This window comes from Manacus candei, unplaced genomic scaffold (assembly GCF_025592945.1).
Source record: "Manacus candei isolate 608988 ecotype Guabito, Panama unplaced genomic scaffold, ASM2559294v1 h1tg000043l, whole genome shotgun sequence".
NCBI classification, from domain to species: domain Eukaryota; kingdom Metazoa; phylum Chordata; class Aves; order Passeriformes; family Pipridae; genus Manacus; species Manacus candei.
This window is the reverse complement of record NW_026138091.1, coordinates 15,197,501-15,216,357: the sequence shown is the minus strand read 5'-3', so window position 1 is coordinate 15,216,357 and position 18,857 is coordinate 15,197,501. Positions and strand designations below refer to the sequence as shown.

The following is an 18,857-nucleotide window of genomic DNA, read 5'->3' as shown; positions in this document are numbered from 1 at the left end:
TACGGAAGGGGAGGTAAAGAAAGGTTGCTTCACATGTTGCTCCAGGGCATTATTAAGTCTCTCATGCCTTCTCTTCACCTTCTGAGAGCAGTAAACTGAGCCAGCTCATGGAGATCTATTACAACTAAACAAAGCTTCTGGACCTCCTCAACATAAAATATACAGAAAACCCCAGAACTCTGCAGAGCTATTTCAGAGGCTAGAAATAATCTTCCTGTGATGGTGCAGGTATAGAAATAAAATGTTCTGTGTATATTTTATGTAACTGGATTTTTAGAGAAATTCGAAATCACTCTATAGGGGAAATATCTCTTATGAGTTAGATCTGAATGATTTTGCTTAAAATTAATAAACAAGAAATGAAAGAGCAGCTTGTTTCTCCAAGTTCCAGGTTGTAAAATATATTTGTTTAGATTTTTTTATTATTTTCTTTATTGCTCTTTTAGTATTTTGTGTTCTTATATGTCTACAAGAATTTAAACAGAACTTCTAGTTTTGGTTCCATAAGATTTTAAAGAAGAGCTTTTGCAATCACAGTGCCAACTCAAACTACTTCCTACTGAAGAGCAAACCCAAGGAATGCTTAACTTTTCTTCATAAAAAACTAAAAGTTTAAATTGGCAGGAAACCTGCTGTTCAAGCTGCTAGTATACCAACATCAGAGAAAGCTGAGTTTTAGCCCTTGGTACTCTGCCAGGTACTCTACTGCATATAAGCAAGATTAAGAGACAAATAAAGAAAAAATAGGATAAGATAAATTTTATTTAGCCTATGTTCCCCTAATGGATATATTGTAAATAAATAAAAGTTTATGAAGTATCTCTTGAGGCCATAACCAATGGTTTTTCAAAATCTGTTGATTTTCACTAGACAGCAAGTCCCCAAAATGGTAAGATATAATTGCAAAGCACAGTCTTTCTTGGTCAAATGATTGGTATATTGTGGTAGTTTAGTCTAGGCCTTCCTTGGTAACCAGTTTGTAACCAAGGAAGTGCCCAGATTTACCTGGTATTCCCTACAATTTTTATGTAAGCCGAGGTATAAGAAGAAAGGAGGAAAGGCCTTCGCCCTTCTTTCCTTCCAGCGGCTTTGGAGGTGTGGGTTCCCTGCCGTTGAGTCTGTCGTGTTGGTGAGTGAGGCCTGGTAAGGCCTTGCCGACCTTGGGAGACAGACGTTGCCAGCAGTCGTTCCAGTGCGACTTTCTGTTGTCCCAAGGAGTGTAGTAAGACATTCTTTTGCTAATTCTTTTAGTTGCTAGATCTTGGGCTATTGATCGTGTATATTTTATTTTGGTTTTGTTCCTTTTTTTCCTTCCCCCTCCCCCTTCCTTTTCCCTTTTCCTTCTGAAATTGTATATATTTTTCAATTGTATATAACTGTAATATAAGTGTAAATATATTTATATATATTACTTTAGCTATCTCTCTCTCATTTCAGTTCTCTCGGTTTTTTTCTTTTCCCTTGGTTCAGGAGGTGAGGGGAGTTTTTGTGGTAAGGTTTGGAGACTTGGCAGGAAGCCAGCTTCAAACCACATCATATGTGTTTCTCAAGAAATATCCTTATAACTTACTTAAAGCTCTGCTTATGAGTAATAGGCCTTTTTGCTCATAAGTGAAATAATTATGTACAGTATTACACCATTCAGCTCTCTTAAAAGTTATAGCACCAGGTCCTGATGTTGTAGTTTGGCATTTCAACTGTAAGAACTAAGTTTTCACATTTAATATCTCATCCACTCTGGATCCTAGCCACCTAAAACTTGGCAGGCAGGTTTGTCTGCCCAGATGAGTTTTTTTATAGTTTAGGATTAGTTAGGCCTTTTCTAGCTATAGAATAGCCAAAAAAATTAGTTTGGAGATAGTTTTATAGTATTGTTTTTAACTGCTGAAATTATAAAATTATTCTGTTAAAAGAAAAAAAGGGACAATCTGCCAATTTTTGTAGACTGCTACACTTTGGATTTTTAACTAAGAAGTGCTTTAAAACACCCCAAAGAGAAACAATGAAATTTAAATATTGGTCTTAGGGATAAGTAAATTCTCCAGCAGACTTTACCAGTTCTACTTTACCTAGGCAACCAGAGTGGTCAAAAGAAAACACTTAACAGAAGTTTAAAAATGGCGTTCTGCTCTTGCACCACAGCATGTCAGTCTTGTTTTTGCTGTGCCTTATGCACGTGTCGTCTGTGGGGAGAGACAACCACTCTAAACTGGTGTGGCCAGGGACCCACTATCAACCATCAAAATTTCTCACAGGCCGCTGCGCACCCTCATCATCAATCGTTTAAATAAAGAACCTTTATAACTATGTCACTCTGGGACCTAATATGTTGACTTCATGGTCCAGCACTATACTTAAGACCAGAGCCTGGGAGTCAAGAAGAGCAAGTTTTCCTGTGGGCCTCAAGATGTCGATACAAAAAATTCTCTCTAATATCATCTATTCCTTTGCCTGAATAGACAGAATGGGCCAACCTGAAATATTCTAGACTATCACCAATCCCTGGAGTGTCAAACAGTTTGCATTTGAATTAAAAAAAATAAAAAAAAAAAGGCATTCTGCTTTGTTATTCAGCAGGCAAATCATGCAGATTTAGAACATAGGCATTTTTAATAGACCGGATTAAGAAGAGGATCCTAATCCAACTGAAGCCTATAAAAGTACTTATAGTCAGAGATGTGCACATCACTGATCCTTTGATTCAGTATTTGAACTGAAAAATTTAGAGGATATGTATTACTTTGTTCCAAAACTGAAACAATATGTTTCAATGACTTCTGTAGGTTTAAAAAAAAAGAATCTAAGCCTCAAAATATGTGGCTAAGAGAATTTTTTTAAGGTCTCTTTTTTTTAAAAAAAAACTATATTCAACTTTTTTCCTTAACTCATATCTACATTATTTTATATCATAATTTTTAAAAACAAAAAAAATCAGAATTTATTCCTACTTTCATGGATTTCCAGTCTTTTCCATGGATTTCATGGCTAGGTGTTAGCAAAGAGCATATTTTTAAACAGTCCATTACAATGCTAATTCATTGTCCCACATGTACAACAGTATTTATTCTTTCCTTTTATTTGTTCATGCTATCTAAAAATATATGCCCATTTTTGCTTTCTTTCTTCTACTGTATTTTATTCAGAGATATTGATGCTAAAAACATTTGACTGGGAGAAAATAGGTTGAATGGTCTGTCATTAAATCTTCTTACTAAAGTGTCATAATTTTTATTACTTTGAAGAAAAAGTTTGTCATCACGCAAACTTTGTCACCCTTTTGTTGCCATGTTGCTGTTGCAGCTTTCCATATGAACAGAATTAAAGCCAATACTGAAGTCTTGCAGTCAAGATAGTATTACTGCAGTAGTATCAATGTCATCATCTCTTTCCATGTGCAAAATATCTAAGCAACGTATTTAGCATTGCAGACTTCAACATTGGAGACCCTCTTACTTTCTACCTTGGATTTAAAAGCCTTCTATTAAGAAAGGGAGAGCCCAACTAGAATGAGATTATAATGCAATCACCTGGTTCAGAGCATTATGCTGTGATTTTAGCAGCATGCTAGAAACTCCCTCTGCTCCTGGGCTTAATGAAATTTGAACTTATTATATGGTTCAGCACAGTTTTTGGACGACAACCAGTAAGTATGAGAGGTTTGCAATTGAAACAAGGGCTTGTTTGCCAGTATTTGACTCTCTCGAGGAAAGCTGGTTGCAAGGCCAAATCCTCTCTTTTCATTGGATATAGAACAGCTATGCTCATAGCAGCATTTACTGGTGATGGTAGCCTGTGATAGAGCTATATGTTTCCAGTGATATTCTAACTAGAGAATATCCAGTAATGACTGTTGCTGTATACCCACTCAATGGTGCCTTGCCACTATATAATGCAGGATTCAAGAAGGGGCACTTGATGGCTGCAGTGCATTTAAATGTGGAAATATACCTATTGAGTAAAAATCACATACTACACCTTTCTAGGTGTTACTTTGTGTGAAATTATAATATGAAGATATCCTGGAATGAAAAAAGAAAAGATGTGTATCTGCTCACAACTGCTTGTTCTTTTTTTCAGGCTAACATCTTGGCTGTAACATTTGTACATTAGCTAAATAACATCTCAAGGGGAGCTAGAGATAGAACCTTGATGTGTCCTGATTGTACATGTGTGAGTTTGTGCTCTCAAAGGATGGTCCTTAAAAAACTCCCTGCTGGAAGCTATTGTGCATATTGCAAAAGGACCATTGCTAAGTGCCAATTGAGCTGGTACTGTATACTTGCCATTTTAAAAGAAGATTTCATACCACTTGATTATGTTAAATAGAAATGTTTGAAATTTAAACTGAATTACATAAAAATGGCACAGTAGTTATATGTCTAAAGAGCTTCTGCTATTCTCTCTCATAACTAATGTCAATCCCTTCTGCTAGACAGTTTAATGTGAAATGGTGGTGGAATATATTACAGATGAAGTTTAGAGCACCTTGATATAAAAAAGTCATAAATAAATATTACCTTAAACCCAAGCCTGTGTTTGTATTAACAAGCAAGAACTCCTTTACAGTAAAGCACAGTCCTTAGCCAAAAAGAGACACAATTTTTTAATGTCAGAACTTTAGCCTTTAGGTTGCTCTAAGGTGTCAGAGATTTTTCTGTGCAGATGATAAGTATTTGGGGAACTCAGTGAATTCTTGTAATGCAATCTGGAGAATATATTTAGTAGAAATAATGCAGATATTACCTCAAGATCAACTTACCAAGAGAAAAAAAGAAAAAAATAATATTATCAATAGATAGTCAACATCAGAGTCTGATCAGAAATCCAAGATTATTATCAGGTAGATGGTAGGGAAGAAGTGAAAGATATAGTATAAAAATTGGAAAATTTCTTTAAAAAAAAAAAGAAAAGAGATAGGCACCTACTCTACATGTACAAATCTGGTATTTTTATGATCAATAACTTCTGATATTACAAGGACAAAAATAGTAAATTACCTTCAAAAAACTACTTCAGGATTTATTAATTGAAAGAAATTTGGTAAGTAGTTCTGTGGGAGGAAACAAAAGGAAAACTCAGATAAACTAATTTTACCAGTTGCAAAACATAAGCTTTTAAGTTTTCATTTTGAATATTTGTTTTTGTTTATTTCTAATGGAGAAAAAATGCAGGCAAATACTTTTTTTTTATTACTTCAATAAATATCAGATGAATCTGAGAGAAAGGGATTTCTGGGGCTTTTTCAAGGACTTTATATTTCAGGTGGTCTAGAAATTCTAAAATGCAATTTTTCATTTAGAGAATGAAGAGAAAAATAAATCATTTAAACAGCTCAAATAACACTCCAGGGACATCAAATATGTTGTTACCTGTGCAGCAGTATTATTTTATCTTACGCTGTGATTAAATGTTGCCCCCTTTCCCCCATTTAATCTGATTTTACCCTTGGAAGGCAACAGATAATTTCCCTATCAAAAAAGCAATTGCACTTTCAGGCACTGTCACTCAGTTTCCTATAATGTCACCAGAACAAGTTGGTTAGTAGGTTGGGATGGAAATGACAACCAGTTTCATGGGCAGAAAGTTCTCATATGGGTACTGGGCTGCATTCCATGGTCAGCAAAATGTTGCAACTCACACACTTAAAAGCATTCTAGTGCTTTTATCCATTCCTAGTGGATGAGCTGCACACTTTGACATATCTCTTTGTCTGTTGCTTATACTCCTGAGCTCAAGTTTGGTTTCTAGTGATGGTACCTTGCCTACTGGCATGTTATAAGATAAAATCAACACGTCAGGCTGCCTATTCTGTTACAAAATTGAAATCTACTATGCTTCATGGAGCTGAAGAGCAACTCCTTTTAGACTGTATTGAAATGGTATTCTTCCTTTTTATTTATTATCCATAAACTCAATACCCTTAAAACTACAATACCCTTAAGACTTCATTGTTAAGACCCTGCTGCAGTTTTATTTTGAAATGCACTTTGAAATTTATTTCTTACTTGGCTTCTGTTAAAGCACAAAAATATGTACTTTGAGTTAAATGTTGGTTTTGACTGGGGTCTGGTGTGGTCAACTCACCCATGGGGTGAAGAAAGAAGTGTGGTTTAGTTTCCGTGATGATAGCGCTGGAGCCAGTATTGTAGTGGCAACACAGCAGCCCAAGTTACAATAACTCACTCCTCTAATCGGTTACTCCTGAGGTCTTGTTTTGTAGCAGAATCATTCTTATTCAAACTATCACTGCAACCAGCATACTGAAGCACTTACATGATCTCTTGCACAAGCAAATGCCAAGTGAAAGAGCAAAGGGATCCTCTGAAGCACTACTTCTGTCCTGGATGGAGTCAGTGACACCCGGCACAGGAATGCTGACATCTCAGGATCAGAGTAATGCTTACCTTCTTTTTGTTGTTGTTGTTGTTGTTTGTTTGTGGTTTTTTGTTTGTTTGTTTGTTTGTTTGTTAATAGAAGGAATTTTGCAGTTTGCACAGGTTGAAGCAGGAAGGGCACAGCCACTCTCCCAGCTCTTGCTGGTGGGTTGTGTGGTAGATGTGCGTGGTTTTGTTTGGTGGTTGGTTTTTTTGGTTTGTTTGTTTTTTTTTCTCTCTCCAATCCAACTAGATCCAGCAATGGTTTCCAAATGATCAAAAGCCATTGATGCTGCTGCCAGAAGATGTGTTCTAACCTAGGCAGAAACCACCAAGAAGAACACATCTGTCCAGGTCACTGGCTGTAGGGAGTGTCTGAGCCTGGCGTTGGTACCAGAGGACAGTGTGAAAGACACTACATATGGTGCAAGCAGGTGAGTGATTTGCTCTGTTTAGTGGCAGAGCTTAAGGAAGAAGTGGAGAGGCTAAGAAGTATTAGGGAAAGGGAAAATGAAATAGACCCAAAAGAAGTTCAGCTGGAGTCAGAGAAGCTCTGCCCCTCTTGCCAGCAGGCAGATGGAACAGATCAAGTAGATGGTGGGAAATGGAAACAGGTCCCTGGTCAGAGAGGTAAAAGAATGCCCTCCCAACCCCCATCACCTCCTATGGTTTCCTTAGAGAACAGGTATGATGAGGCCCTGGACCTAGCGAGTCAGGCAAATGATACCCAGGAAAAAGATTTGTCTGGAGGGTCTCCCGGTTGCACCCCGTCTATTAGACGGATCACGGTCACTGCTATTAAGAAAAAGAGTAGTTGTAGTCGGTGATTCCCTTCTGGGGGGAACTGAGGACCCTGTATGCTGACTGGACCCATCTCACAGGGAAGTCTGCTGCCCTCCTGGGGCCAGGGTGAGGAATGTTAGCAGGAGACTCCTCAGTTTGGCCCTCATTATTACCCACTGTTGGTAGAACAGGTTGGCAGTGATGAGATCAGTAAAAGAGGTTTGAAGGGGGAAGGGGTTGAAACCAGGCTCTCCAGAGAAGAGCCTAAGGGTGGACAGCCAGGGTTAGGAGTGATATCAGCAGCCCAGCTGAAGTGCATGTACACTAATGCATGCAGTTTGGGAAACAAGCAAGAGGAGCTGGAAGCCATAGTGCAGCAGGAAATCCATGATGTAGTTGCCGTCACAGAAATGTGGTGGGATGACTCACATGACTGGAATGCTGCAGTGGATGGCTACATGCTCTTCAGAAGAGATAGGTGTGGTAGGAAGGGTGGCTTTATATGTTAGAGAGTCTCTTGACTCTGTAGAACTTGAGGTCAGTGACGATAAGTTTGAGTGCTTATGGGTCAGAATCAGGGGGAAGGCCAACAATGCCAACATCCTGGTGGGAATCTGTTACAGACCACCCAACCAGGATGAAGAAGGTGATGAATTATTCTACAAGCAGCTGGTGAAGGTTTCAGATCACCAGCCCTTGTTCTTGTGGGTGACTTTAACCTGCTGGATGTCTGCTGGGAACTCAACACAGTGGACAAGAGGCAGTCTAGGAGATTCCTAGAGTGTATGGAGGATAATTTCCTGCTCCAGATGGTAAATGAGCCCACCGGGGTGGGGCCATATTAGACCTGCTGTTTACAAACAGAGAAGGGCTGGTGGGAGATGTGGTGGTCAGAGGCTGTCTGGGGCACAGTGACCATGAAATAATAGAGTTTTCAATACTTGGTGAAGTAAAGAAGGTTGTCAACAAAACCTCTACCCTGGACTTGTAGAGGGCAGACTTTGGCCTATTCAGGAGGCTGGTTTGGAGAGTACCTTGGGAAACAGCACTTAAAAACTGAGGGGTCCAGCAAGGATGGATATACTTCAAGAAAGGAATCTTGAAGGCGCCAGAGCAGGCTGTCCCTATGTGCTGAAAGGTGAGCTGGTGCATAAGATGACCAACTTGGCTGAACAGGGAGATTTTGCAGGAAATTAGGGAAAAAAGAGAGTCTATCACCTTTGGAAAAAAGGGCAGGCAAATCATAAAGCGTTAAGGAATATAGTTAGATCATGTAGAAAGAAAATTAGGAAGGCAAAAGCACAATTTGAACTCAATCTGGCCACTTCTGTTAAGGACAACAAAAAGTGTTTTTATAAATACATCAAAAGCAAAAGGAGGGGGAAGGAAAACCTCTATTCTTTGTTGGACATGGAGGGGAATGTAGTTGCCAAAGACGAGGAAAAGGCTGAGGTACTTAACACATTCTTTGCCTCAGTTTTCAACAGTAAGACAGGTTGTCCTCAGGACAACTGGCCTCTGGAGCTGGTAGACAGCGATGGAGGGCTGAATATCCCCCCTGTTATCCAGGAGGAAGAAGTTAGTGACCTGCTGAGGATCATCAAAAGTCTATGGGACTTGGATCATCAAAAGTCTATGGGACCAGATGGGATCCATTCTAGAGCAATGAGGGAACTGGCAGAAGAGCTCACCAAGCTGCTCTCTATCAGTTATAACCAGTCCTGGCTCACCAGGGAGGTCCCGGATGATTGGAAGCTGGCTAATGTGATGCCCATCCGCAAGGAGGGTTGGAAGAAAGGAGGGCTTTAAAGAGGGACCTGAACAGGATGGATAGATGGGACAAATCCAACAGGATAAGGTTCAACAAGGCCAAGTGCCAGGTCCTGCACTTTGGCCACAACAACCCCATGCAGTGCTACAGGCTGAGGACAGAAAGGCTGGAGAGCAGCCAGGCAGAAAGAGACCTGGGGGTACTGATTGACAGCAGGCTCACCTTGAGCCAGCAGTGTGCCCAGGTGGCCAAGAAGGCCAATGGCATCCTGGCCTGGATCAGGAACAGTGTGGCCAGCAGGACCAGGGAAGTGATTCTTCCCCTGTACTCAGCGCTGGTGAGGCCACACCTCGAGTGCTGTGTTCAGTTCTGGGCCCCTCAATTTAGGAAGGATATTGAGTTGCTGGAGCGTATCCAAAGAAGGGCAATGAGGATGATGAAGAGTCTGGAGCACAAGTCCTTTGAGCAGTGGCTGAGGGAGCTGGTGTTTTGTGTAGGGGAAAGTACCACCTTGTTTGTCAGTCAACAGTATGACCTACTTACCTACCTTTTTCTCTCAATTCCCTCATAAAGACCTAAATTGAACATAACTGTTATCAAAACAGTGTTGTTCGTGTCAAGCAATTCAAAGTAAATTAAATAATTTAATTAAATAAGTCCTATGAGGAGGGCTAAGGGAGCTGATGCTGTTTAGCCTGGAGAAGAGGAGGCTCAGGGGAGACCTCATCACTCTTTACTACCACCTGAAAGGAGGTTGTAGTCAGATGGAGATTGGTCTCTTCTCCCAGGTAACAAGCAGTAGGATAAAAGGACATAGTCTTCAGCTGTGCCAGGGGAGGTTTAGTTTGGACATTAGGAAGAGGTTCTTTGCAGAAAGAGTGATTGGGCATTGGAATGGGCTGCCAAGGGAGGTGATGGAATCACCGTCCCTGGAGGTGTTTAAGAAGAGACTGGATGTGGCACTTAGTGCCATGGTCTAGTTGACAAGGTGGTGTTGGATCATAGATTGGACTTGATGATCTCAGAGGTCTTTTCTAACCCACTTGATTCTGTGATTTACCCATCAGGTGCCCTTGCTTGTGGTCTATGAGGCACAAGGGCTGGAGCACTCTCAGGCTCTTTGATTGACAGTGTTTCACTTTGAATGCATAATACTATGTTCTTTCATTGACTAAATGAAATCAGACTTCTGGACATTATTGTGATATCATGTGTCTGTGCTCCAGCCAGTCTCATTCAGGCCATGTAGCCTCTCTGAGAGGTAGCTGGACCATCAGCAGGTGTAGATGCTTGTCTGCTTAGCTGAGTCTACAGTCTGAACTGCTGAGTTTTCTAGATTTCTGCAGGTGGAGGATGCAACTCATCTTCCTCCCAGGTAAACATTTTAATCTTAGAAGATAATTTAAAACATTCTACAGAGATAAAATTAGCTGCAAAAGGAGAAATATCACAAGCTTGGTGCTTTATGAAGACAGTCCAGGTATCTTGGAAGAAACTCTTCTTGAGAGTTTTATGGGAGGAATTGAAGTGTGGAAAGAAATATTTCTGGCCTTCTCACTGAGAGTTACAGTTTCCATTTCTGAAATTATGTAAGTAGACCCTTACATTTGCTTTCAGTCCCTGCTACTATTTATACTTGATAGTTAATTGTATTTCAGTATGTTTTGCATCTTCTGTCTGTGTCTCCTTTCCACAGAAGAACTTCAGTTTAAGGAATTTTATTTCCATCCTTCACTGGAGGATCTGTGATTGCCAAAGGAATGCATCCAGTCTTTCCTAAAAGTATCCATGCTGAGTTTGCTTTTATGTTGGTATCTGCCAGATCCTGTCTCCAGGACTACACTTTCCCTGGGGCGTTAGTCTAGAAAATGTCCAAAGAGAGCAAAAGTTGCTCTTTGTGAGTCTACGAATGCTTTAGTCTATGTCACAAAAGTGTGTCTTCATGCATAAGGTGCTGAGAATCATATCCTGTCTTAAGTTAGACCCATGAAAACTCATAAAATCAATGGAGATGCATGGGAAGAAGTGAATAAGTAGTATTTAGCTCAGAAATGCTGTGCATTCATCTGTAAGTTTAATAATCTATTGATAGAGTCATCCTGTCTTCCAAAGCATGCCAACACTTCCTATAATATGTTGTGATTGTGCTGCACTTTTAGCAAAGGTGGGTCGTGTGTTTAAAAATGACATTTGCTTTACCATTCTGCCTAAATTGTGGATAATGTTTTAATAAATGGCATTTTTTAAAAGAAATATATTATTTGATAAAATTATTACTCAAACTGAATTCCATCAAATTGTCACAGTTGTTATGTGCTTAAAAAGCTTCTGCTCCTCTATTATTAAGTGGTAAAAGATTATAATTTGATAAAAATGAATACCAAAATGACTGATTTTTAAAAGTATGTTTCAATAAAATTCAGTATAAAAATTCAAAGCAAAATGTAAAAAAAGATTTTCTTTTTTATTTTAAATCTACACATTTAAAAATATTTCAGTGAACAAATTAATGTTGCAATAAAAGGTGCATCACCTGTACTACATACTCCTCAGTTTCCAGCACTCTCTCATCCACTTATATGATGAGTCATCAGTCCATACTTACACAATATTTACTTCTTTACTATAATAGATACAGCATTTGCGTTGTAAACATTAATATAAGTGCAAAGGAGGTTGTGATAGTAGAAGATAAGACCTAGTACTATGCGAACCCTCTTAGTCAAGGTCATTAGCTTTGGTGGGTATATATAGTTCCATCTCTGGAAGGGCTTTTTTTGCAGCCATAATTGCATAACAGTCCTTTTCTAACATGACTAAATATATTGCAGCTGATTGTTCCTTAACATGAATTTAACTGTAATGACCACTCGTTTTTTAACTCAGAGCACCAGAAGACTCAAAACTGCAGGAAACTTTTTTTCTTGTTCAGTTTAAAATAAAATTAAACAATAATCAACTAATGGTCAAGCATTCAAAAGAGGAAGCTAAGAAAACCAGGAAATAAGAAGCTTTGAAGGAGTTTAAAATTAAGGACCTGAACTGCTAGTGAAAGAAGTTTGCTTGCTTATTAAATCAGCAATAACATCAATTGAATAGAAAATTAAATGAACTAAGTAAACTACAAAAAATAAGAAATGAAGAACAGACTAGCAATGACCCAGAGAATATAAAGATAGTAGTAATTTCCTGAATACTTGATAAAATAACAGAAAACAAGAGTAAAGCTATAAAAAGATAGACCCTGCATATTTAGATTTGTTCCTGGTATGATAAGATTCACAGATCACAGAATCAACCAGGCTGGAAAAGACCTCTGAGATCACTGAGTCCAATCCATGACCCAACACCACCCTGTCAACTAGACACACACTAAGTGCCACATCCAGTCTCTTCTTAAATATCTCCAGGGACGGTGACTCCATCACCTCCCCTGGCAGCCCATTCCAATGTCTAATCACTCCCTCTGTAAAGAATTTCTTTCTAATGTCTAACTTAAATGTCCCCTGGCACAGCTTATGACTGTGCCCTTTTGTCCTATTACTGGTAGCTTGGAAGAAGAGATCGACACCTACATGGCTACAATCTCCTTTCAGGTAGTTGTAGAGAGTGATGAGGTCTCCCCTGAGCCTCCTCTTCTCCAGGCTAAACAACATCAGCTCACTCAGCCACTCCTCAAAGAACTTGTGCTCCAGACTCTTCACCAGCTCAGTTGCCCTTCTTTGGACACTCTCCAGCAACTCAATATCCTTCCTAAATTGAGGGGCCCAGAACTGAACACAGCACTCGAGATGCGGCCTCACCAGCACTGAGTACAGGGGAAGAATCACTTCCCTGGTCCTGCTGGCCACACTGTTCCTGATCCAGGCCAGGATGCCATTGGCCTTCTTGGCCACCTGGGCACACTGCTGGCTCAAGGTGAGCCTGCTGTCAATCAGTACCCCCAGGTCTCTTTCTGCCTGGCTGCTCTCCAGACACTCTGTCCTCAGCCTGTAGCGCTGCATGGGGTTGTTGTGGCCAAAGTGCAGGACCTGGCACTTGGCTTTGTTGAACCTCATCCTGTTGGATTCGTCCCATCTATCCATCCTGTTCAGGTCCCTCTTTAGAGCCATCCTACCCACAGCAGATCAACGCTCCACCCCAATTTGGTGTCATCTGCAAATTTGCTAATGGTAGACTTGATCCCCTGATCCAGATCATCAATAAAGATCTTAAATAGAACTGGGTCCAACACTGATCCCTGGGGGACACCACTAATGACCAGCCACCAACTGGATACAGCATTGTTCCCCACCACTCCCTGGGCCCAGCCCTCCAGCCCGTTCTTAACCCAGCAGAGGGTCCCCCTGTCCCAGCCATGGGCTGCCAGCTTTTCCAGAAGTATGCCATGGGAGACAGTGTCAAAGGCTTTGTTGAAGTCCAGGTAGACCACATCCACATCCTTCCCCTCATCCACCAGGCAGGTCACCTGGTCATAAAAGGAGATCACGTTGGTCAGGCAGGACCTGCCCCTCTTGCTCACTGTCTCTGACCACCCAGCTGTCCTGTAGGTGCTGTGTGATCACACTTAGGATGAGCTGTTCCATATCCTTGCCGGGCACTGAGGTCAGGCTGACAGGCCTGTGGTTTCCCTGATCCTCTTTCCAGCCCTTCTTGTGGATGGACATCACATTGACTAAATGAGAACATAAGAGAAGAAAAAAAACCTCAATGCAGCATCACCAGGACAATTCTGGAAGGGAGGGACACCGGTGTTGCCAGGGGGAGGGTTCAAAGGAAGGAAAAATAGGAAGAGAGATGAAGGAGAGAGAGAGTGCTCTCTTCCTTTCAGCAGCATTGTGATAGCAGGTAAACCGCCATCAGCCTCTGGTTTTAGAGGTCTCAGCACTACCTTACCTCTATTTTTAAGAACTCGTGAAAAGCCACTTTTACAGTATTTTTTCAGGAAATACTGTAAACACAAGAAGTCTCTCACTTCAGAGGAAAATCAGCCCTCCAAACTTACTGAGTATCTGCTTGGGTTAGTACATCTGCCATTGGACAAGTCCATTTCATGACAAGATGAGATTAGGCCTTTTTATATGTAAGCGATGACTTGTCAGAAAACAGCGGAAAATAATCTTATTAAACATTTATTACTTTACTTTCAAGGAATTCTGCAGTTTGCTTAATTTTAAGGGACATGAATAAGTGTAAAATGCATATTTTTAGCTAACCTTAACTGTAAACTTCAGGGCAGGCTTTCAGGAGGCTAACTCCTTTTTCAGATAAAAACTTATCTTCCATTAAGAAAAAAAATTTGTGTTTAGCTTGGTTTTCTAGTTTGTTTTGGAAAGTTTGTATCAGGCTTTTGCATTCCATGTCTTACCTGAACAACATGGATACTCCTGCAGGAACATGCACATGAACACATTACTTTGAAGAATTCCAACTTTTCTGATATTTGAGATTAATTCCTGTATTTCGTTACCTTTAAAAGATGTGCTTCATAATGGTGTAATTGCTAGTCCATTATACCAATCCCGAAAAATTTTCCTGCAAGAATTTTGTTTTGGATGCCCTCAATATTTCCATAAAATACTGCTGTCTCTTTAGATCATGTTCCTTTCCTTCCTGTAACTGCAGACAGAATATAATTCTTTTAGTGGTCTGTGTGAATATTCATAAGTGACATGTACTCTGAGTTCTCAAATATCGGATAGAGAGGTTTTACAATTATTAGATCAGGGCTTCTCTCAGTTGTACCCTGGGATTAAAATGTCTTTATTTCTGTGCAGTAGCAGAGGAAGAATACAAGATTACAATAGATTTAACAAAAAGGAGATAACTTTGCATTATTTTTCATTCTTCTTTCAGTCTCCATCACGAGGATGGAGTCATGCTGTGACATTCTTCTCTGGGTATTGGTACCTGAGAATGATATACTCGACTTTGAATGTCTCGAGTTTAGTAATGTATAATAGTTGAGTTTTACTTCTTTCAGCCCAGTATTTTGCATTTTGATAGGCAAGTGCCACTTCACCACTAAGGCCCTTCTGCTGACCTTTAACACAGCAGGTAGCTTTAGCAGTGCAATTATCACAATGGGTCGTGGTGTCCTGGAGGAAGTCAGCATGTACACATGTATAAACTGGGATATCAAGGATGTAAAAATCAGAGGAGCACATACTAGGCAAAAAAAGTCATTTGCTCATGTCAACCCAGTTAAGCCAAAGTCAGAGTGATGGTTTTGTTGGAAATTCTTGCCTATCCTCCTTCATGCATTTGAGTGAAAACGTAAGAGACTACAGATTAATGTGACCCCGTTTTACTTTCTCTTAAACTACTACAGTTTCCAACTCAGAAATTTCTGCCTACCAGTTGAATAACAGGAAATCATCATACAGGAATGTGATTTACCTGCTTGATGCATAGTTACTAAGTTTGATCACTGGTTTCCATTTTTATCACTGCCACTGGTTTTCACACAGGTCATTGTTTACAAATGTGTGTTCCTAAAGCATAAATGCATGTCAGGGTGTCCATCCTTATTACATAGAACTACCTTGTAAGAGAAAAAACCCCAATATTTCACTTTCAATAACAAGAGGACATCAATAATACAAGTCTCCGTGAGTTATTACTATACCACGTTCAGCAAAGAGCAATCAATGTGCACTACCATAAGTAGAAGACAGCCCACCCATGAAAGGCAAAGCAAAACAGACAGAACTGTTTCACCTACTGTAGCTTTTACTACTGCACTTGTAGTTACAACTACTGGTGGTGAGGAACTGCTCTCAAAAGTTGCTTGAACTGAAAATGGCTTTTATGACAGAAGCATTTGTGTTATGTGATACTTTTGCCCTTGTAAATATAACTCGGGAAGCTTGGAGGGGCTTTCTTTTCTTTAATGAGTAGCACCCTTTAGAAACACACTTGATACACCCTCTTTGCTTTTGCTTTCCTTACCTTCAATGTTTCTCTTTTCTTCACTTGGTGGCTTTTGTTGTCACACAGTTTGCCTTCCCAAGCTCCAGCCTCCCTCCATCTTCTTTCTAATTCTCCCTCCAAACAAAATAAAACAAAGCTCTGTTCACTATTTTTTCTTCCCAAGACAAGTTCATGTTTTTTTCAACATACTGCAGGAGGACAACCTATGCTGATTTTCCTGCTTAAATATTATTTTTCATAGTTTCTGTGTTTATTTTTCCAAATGTGCTAAGAGACCTCCCGATGAGATCCCTTCTTTTCTCTTCACAATATTCCCCTTAGGAATCTGAATGTTGCTAATATCTCTTGGGTAAAATCCAGCCACTGTGTTCACAGCAAGTCAAGCTGAATTTACTCCATGCTTTGCAGCTGTTCCATTGTCTCCTTATTACAACACAAGATTCTGTTTGTTTTATTTATTTATCATTTCTAAGTACCAGGCTTTCTGGCAAAATGTTACCATCTGGAAGTTACATGGAAAATGTTTAGCACAGCTTTAACACATGCTCCAGAGTATGTGTATGTGTACATGCATTTGATTCTTGGTAAATCAGCATTTAGGGAATATGGGGAAATAGACTGTGAAATGCCATCAGCTTGTCCTGAGCTATGGTGTTATTTAATAAAATCTCTAGCAATTTCAAATAGCAGAAACTTATCCAAGTCCTTAGTGTGTGCATTTGCTCCTCCCTGAGCTACCAATATCAAAAGCATCTTAAGCAACTATGTAAATGAAAAATGAAAAAAAAATAGGAAAAAATAGGTATTTCTGATGAATAACCATCATCTCTGACTATGATAAATCACATTTTTATTTTCTTTATTTTGAGCATTTATTAGCATTTATTTCCCTCAGTTAAATGACGTGTCATAAATAATATTTATGCCTCTGGAATCTTAGAGGGTCTTCTGGTTTTCTCTGGCTTTTCCCTCATTCAGAATTAACTAGTCAACTTCTCTGTTGACAGAGCATAAAATATAGAAATAGGGAAGAAAACTGTCAGTATCTATATTAAGTTCCTTGGTTTTTGAGGTATCAGAAGTTACTGAACTGTCTCACAGATGCCCTCATCACTGCTTGGTGCAACAGGAATTCCAGTTTCCACGTCTGCTGTTGTGTCCCCACGTCAGTCCAACAGAGATCTTCCTCAGCACATTACCCAGACCATTAAGAGTAGGTCTATCTCCCTGGCCAAATAAGCCCTTACATTTATGTTGAATTTCCACCTGTAAATCATAAAACCCACAGGCCTTTGTAGTGACCTCAACTTGAATACCTTTACAGGCAACTCTATGTTTCATGCGTCCATCAGTAAGACTTGGAAACAAACAGGGAAAAAGTATAAACTTCTGGTGAATACCAAGTTCTTTACACTATGCATTTCCAGCTGATTCTTCTTGAGTTTTTTGGATGACTGTGTAAAATATACTGATCTTTGATACTGATGAACTATGATTTAGTTCTACTTCTTCTTCAGTAGGAAGAATAATTTCTAAGGAATTTTTCAGAAATAGCACTGTGCACCAGGATCCATTTGGACCAGAACACAGCTGATTATTTTTGATAGTTTGGATCCTCACCGTTTATACAAATGTAAATAAAAATTGAAACATACCTCATTAATTGAATATGGATGTAACATACACCCTTCTGAAGTTGTCTCAATATATGTATGATGCATCACTTCGACTGAATTTGTATTTACAATAACTGTTTTTCCTCTTCCCTCTCTCTAGATTGCCTGAAAATTGACTCTAATAGTTTAAGAAAGATTATATTGGTATAAGAGCACCATGGAAACAAAACTCTTGAATTGAGGAAGAAAACCAAAACATGAAGCCGTTCAGAATTTTATAAGCCAAAAGATAGCTACTCTTTGAACACACACTTATTTCTAGCTACCTATATCTTCATCAACGTGTGATGAATGTTCAGGACAGTTTGAATCAATCCACAAAAGTATTCATAGCAATATGGATAACCTATCAATGTAATAATTGTCTTACATATCACTTCTGACTTCAGCCTCCTGGGTTTAAATCATCAGAAAGAGTAGTTTTGTTACATTTAAACCTTAAAATGTGATAGAGATTGATAACTACATTCAGTTGTGACAAAAGTCCTCTTGCAACCAAAATACCTATTTTTGAGAACTGTTGTCTTTTGTCTTTTAGAATTCCCAGCTTTCTTTTTTGAAATCATCTGTGGATGTTGCATCACAGAAAAAAATAACTTTGCAGATCCTCATCCTGATCATTTCTATAAAGTAACATTTATGGAAAGGAGCTGGAATAGTAACTCTCATTCCTATATTACATTGAGCTATTATCTTTTGAAGAGTGCACATTTCTATACTCACTTTCAGGTTATGTACAAACAGTACAATACTCATCTGGACCACTAGCTATGCAAAGAAGGGCAATAGTATTAGCTCCACCTCAAGACATTTGTTTTTCCCAGATGATCCATGGAACATAACTAAGATCCTATATTAAGAGTGTGGAAGGGGGATTTAGCAAGCAAACAGTAATTTTTTACCACTTCTATGAATTTAACAGCAAGGGCTGGCAGCCACATAACACTTGGATAATCATTACATAGATGATACCCAGGCAGAAATTATCCTTTGGAACTAAGAACAGCCTCAAAACTGTGGTCGGTAGCCCAGAGGCCAATTGGGATTGAGTCAACAGCAAACTGAAATGAAAACAAATCATGAAAACAAAATTCTCAGGAAGCAAAATTCCTGTATGACAACATTTTCTTTCTGTAATAACAAGCTGTGCAGGTCAATATATCAGTAGCTGTTTATAATAATAATAATAATAATAATAATAATAATAATAATGATAATAATAATAATAACAATAATAAAAATAAAATGGTATATAGAATATTAAAAAAACACACAACATTTAATTCAGGTGGTGAATAAACCTGTAATCCACTAAGTGTT

The 18,857-nt window shown here is 39.2% G+C and overlaps 1 long non-coding RNA gene across 1 annotated transcript in view; it reads left to right on the top strand.

Moving 5' to 3' along the window:
- Positions 1–1,148: 1,148 nt before the first annotated feature.
- Positions 1,149–18,857, top strand: part of LOC127474601 (uncharacterized) — a 22,403-nt gene continuing 4,694 nt past the window's right edge. The window contains exon 1 of the long non-coding RNA XR_007905916.1: positions 1,149–1,222. This is a non-coding gene — a long non-coding RNA (uncharacterized LOC127474601). The remainder of the gene's footprint in view (positions 1,223–18,857) is intronic.